The 4,575-nt window shown below is 43.6% G+C and overlaps 1 pseudogene; it reads right to left on the bottom strand.

The window, feature by feature from the left end:
* Positions 1-4,575, bottom strand: part of LOC112073701 (zinc transporter ZIP9-like) — a 25,313-nt pseudogene that overhangs the window by 6,614 nt on the left and 14,124 nt on the right.

Below are 4,575 nucleotides of genomic sequence, written 5' to 3'. Positions count from 1 at the left end.
ACAAACATTAGGAACACCTGCTCTTTCCATGACATAGACTGACCAGGTGAATCCAGGTGAAAGATTTACATTTACGTCATTTAGCAGACGCTCTTATCCAGAGCGACTTACAAATTGGAAAGTTCATACATATTCATCCTGGTCCCCCCGTGGGGAATGAACCCACAACCCTGGCGTTGCAAGCGCCATGSTCTACCAACTGAGCCACACGGGACAAAAGATATGATCCCTTATTGATGCCACCTGTTAAATCCACTTCAAATCAGTGTAGATGAAGGTGAGGAGACAGGTTAAAGAAGGAGTTTTAAATCAGGGGATTAGGTAGCTGACTAGTGGTGGCTATTCAGCAGTCTGGTGTTCTGAGGGTAGAAACTATTGGCCAGTCTGACATGAAGCTCCTGTACTGCCCGTGTCTGAGGGACGGAAGCGAGGAGAACAGGCCGTGGCTCGGGTGGCTGGGGTCCCTGATGATCTTCTTGGCCTTCCTGCGACACCTGGTGTAGTTGTCCTGGAGGGCAGGCAGTGAGCACCCAATGGGCTGAGCGTTCCACTCTCTGTAGCGGTCTGCGGTGGTGGAGTTTACTGTGCCAACAGCCCCTGTAGAACACGGAGGGCCCTCGGGGACAGAACCAAGGAGGTTCAGTCCCAGGGCCATGAGCTTTGTGGTGGTGGAGTTTACTGTGCCAACAGCCCCTGTAGAACATGGAGGGCCCTCGGGGACAGAACCAAGGAGGTTCAGTCCCAGGGCCATGAGCTTTGCGGTGGTGGAGTTTACTGTGCCAACAGCCCCTGTAGAACATGGAGGGTCCTCGGGGACAGAACCAAGGAAGTTCAGTCCCAGGGCCATGAGCTTTGTGGTGGTGGAGTTTACTGTGCCAACAGCCCCTGTAGAACACGGAGGGTCCTCGGGAACAGAACCAAGGAAGTTCAGTCCCAGGGCCATGAGCTTTGTGGTGAGCTTAGAGGGCACTATGGTATTAAAGGCCGAGTTGTAGTCGATGAACCTCACATATGCATTCCTTTTATCCACGTGGGTAAGGGCAGTGTGTAGTGCTTCGAATTTCCCAGCGGCCTTAATGCCCTCTAAAAAAGAATCCATGCCTTGCGGCCGTTGTGCCCTTAGGCTGAAAATAATCACTATAGCTCCCTTCTCCCGGCTGCCACACTTCTATTATTTATTAAACTAGGCAAGTCAGTTAAGAACAAATTCTTATTTAAAATGACGGCCAAACCCGGAAAATACTGGGCCAATTGTGCGCCACCCTATGGGACTCCCAATCACCATCAGAAGCAGGACGTACCTGAGCTCAAATTCGAGTCTCATAGCAAAGGGTCTGAAAATAAGGTATTTCTGTTTTTGTGTTTTTTTTCTAATAAATGTGCAAAAATGTATAAAAACCTGTTTTTTTCGCTTTTTAATTATGGGGTATTGTGATGTCATGATGGGGTATTGTGATGTCATGATGGGGTATTGTGATGTCATTATGGGGTATTGTGATGTCATTATGGGGTATTGTGATGTCATTATGGGGTAGTATATGGTAGTATATGTACGTGAACAGACATTATCAGTGATGAAATATAACAAGTCAAGGCTCAGATCATCTCTTACTGACTCTCACCTCTCAGCAATNAGATGGTTTAATTACGAGAGGAATTACAAAGAAAAAAACCTACAAAATATAGACGGCGTGTACAAACATTAGGAACACCTGCTCTTTCCATGACAGACTGACCAGGTGAATCCAGGTGAAAGATATGATCCCTTATTGATGCCACCTGTTAAATCCACTTCAAATCAGTGTAGATGAAGGTGAGGAGACAGGTGGTTAAAGAAGGAGTTTTAAATCAGGCGATTAGGTAGCTGACTAGTGGTGGGTATTCAGCAGTCTGGTGGTCTGAGGGTAGAAACTATTGGCCAGTCTGACATGAAGCTCCTGTACTGCCCGTGTCTGAGCGACGGAAGCGGGGAGAGCAGGCCGTGGCTCGGGTCCCTGATGATCTTCTTGGCCTTCCTGCGACACCTGGTGATTATCCACGTGGGTAAGGGCAGTGCGTAGTGCTTCGAATTTCCCAGCGGCCTTAATACCCTCTAAAAAAGAATCCATGCCTTGCGGCCAAAGTGGCCGTTGTGCCCTTGGGCTGAAAATAATCACTATAACTCCCTTCTCCCGGCTGCCACACTTCTATTATTTATTAAACTAGGCAAGTCAGTTAAGAACAAATTCTTATTTAAAATGACGGCCAAACCCAGAAAATACTGGGCCAATTGTGCGCCACCCTATGGGACTACCAATCACCATCAGAAGCAGGACGTACCTGAGCTCAAATTCGAGTCTCATAGCAAAGGGTCTGAAAATAAGGTATTTCTGTTTTTGTTTTTTTTCCTAATAAATGTGCAAAAATGTATAAAAAACAGTTTTTTCGCTTTGTCATTATGGGGTATTGTGATGTCATTATGGGGTATTGTGATGTCATTATGGGGTATTGTGATGTCATTATGGGGTATTGTGTGTAGATTGATGAGGAAAATGTTTTATTTAATCCATTTTAGAATAAAGCTGTAACGTAACAACATGAGGAAAAAGGTGTCCGAATACTTTCCCGATTAAAAGTCTAATTAAAGTTCCAACTTCTGGGAGGTGCTTCAGGAAGCACGGGGTGAAATCTATTCAAATTACCTCAACAAATTGACAACTAGAATGCCAAAGGTCTGCAAGGCTGTAATTGCTGCAAATGGAGGATTCTTTGATGAATGCAAAGTTTGAAGGACACAATTATTATTTTAAATATAAGTCATTATTTATAACCTTGTCAACATCTTGACTGTATTTCCAGTTCATTTGCAACTCATTTGATGTACGTTTTCATGGAAAACAAGGACCTTTCTAAGTGATCTCAAACTTTTCAATGGTAGTATACGAACAGACATTTTCAGTGATGAAATATAACAAGTCAAGGCACAGATCATCTCTTACTGACTCTCACGTCTCAGCAATCCTGCTCGTCAGAAACTATACCGGACTTCACTGCTCTAGTCAATGCCCATCAGAGACTTCACTGCTCTAGTCAATGCCCATCAGAGACTTCACTGCTCTAGTCAATGCCCATCAGAGACTTCCATGCTCTAGTTCATGATGCCATCAGAAACTTCACTGCTCTAGTCAATGCCCTCAGAGACTTCACTGCTCTAGTCAACGCCCACAGAGACTTCACTCCTCACACGATTGAGGAGTTTAAATGTAATGTTGAGCTCTCTCTCTTTCTGGTGTTTTTGTGCATAACTACAGTTAACAAGAGTTCTGTCCGTGGTGCTGAATGCACAGTGTACTTTTCCCTCTGTGTAGTTCATTGCATGTTTAATAATGAAAATACCTCCAAAAGGAGAACATGATGTGGTTTATTTCTGTGCATGTTATTAAAAAAAGTAAAATAAGTAGCAATCTGGATGTGATTTACAGTAGATATATCTGTCAGTCATACACATGATGTATTAATCCTGTAATATGATTCTGGCCCGCGATGGAAAATATATTCTAATGTGGCCCTGCATGGTAAATAATTGTCCAGGCCTGCTCTAGAAGCACTTCACAATGACGGAAGCTACGGGTTGGCAGTCATTCATTTCATTTCCCAGGGATGGTATATCACACGTGTGTGGAAGCTTTCAATATACTTTGTATCACTAATTTACTGAAATGCTTCGATTATTTTGCAGTTACATGAAACTGAGTGAATGGGTTAAACTAACTCCCAGTGCCATCAAATCGGCAGCGTTTTCAGAGGGTGGGTGGGCATTAGAGGTCGACCGATAATCGGAATGGCGATTAATTAGGGCCGACTTCAAGTTTTCATAACAATCGGAAATCTGAATTTTATTTAACTAGGCAAGTCAGTTAAGAACACATTCTTATTTTCAATGATGGCCTAGGAACGGTGGGTTAACTGCCTTGTTCAGTAGCAGAACGACAGATTTTCACCTTGTCAGCTCGGGGATTCAATCTTGCAACCTTAACTAGTCCAACGCCTAACCACCTGCCTCTCATGCACTCCACGAGGAGCCCGCCTGTTACGCGAATGCAGTAAGAAGCAAGGTAAGTTGCCAGCTAGCATTAAACTTATCTTATAAAAAACAATCAATCAATCAATCATAATCACTATATTACTAGTTTATCTAGCGTGTCCTGCGTTGCATATAATCGATGCGGTGCACATTCGCGAAAATGTGGTACTCCAACGTGTACCTAACAATAAACATCAATGCCTTTTCTTAAAATCAATACACAGGTACATATTTTAAACCTGCATATTTAGTTAATATTGCCTGCTCACATGAATTTCTTTTAACTAGGGAAATGGTGTCACTTCTCTTGCAACAGAGTCGGGGTATATGCAGCAGTTTGGGCCGCCTGGTTCGTTGCAAACGTGTGAAGACTATTCTTCCTAACAAAGACAGCCAACTTCGCCAAACGGGGGATGAACAAAAGCGCATTTGCGAAAAAAGCACAATCGTTGCACGACTGTACCTAACCAGTAAACATCAAATGCCTTTCTAAACTCAATACACAAGTATAT

The sequence above is a fragment of the Salvelinus sp. IW2-2015 genome, unplaced genomic scaffold (genome assembly GCF_002910315.2).
Source record: "Salvelinus sp. IW2-2015 unplaced genomic scaffold, ASM291031v2 Un_scaffold2339, whole genome shotgun sequence".
NCBI classification, from domain to species: Eukaryota; Metazoa; Chordata; class Actinopteri; order Salmoniformes; family Salmonidae; genus Salvelinus; species Salvelinus sp. IW2-2015.
This window is presented reverse-complemented; position numbering and strand designations above follow the sequence as displayed.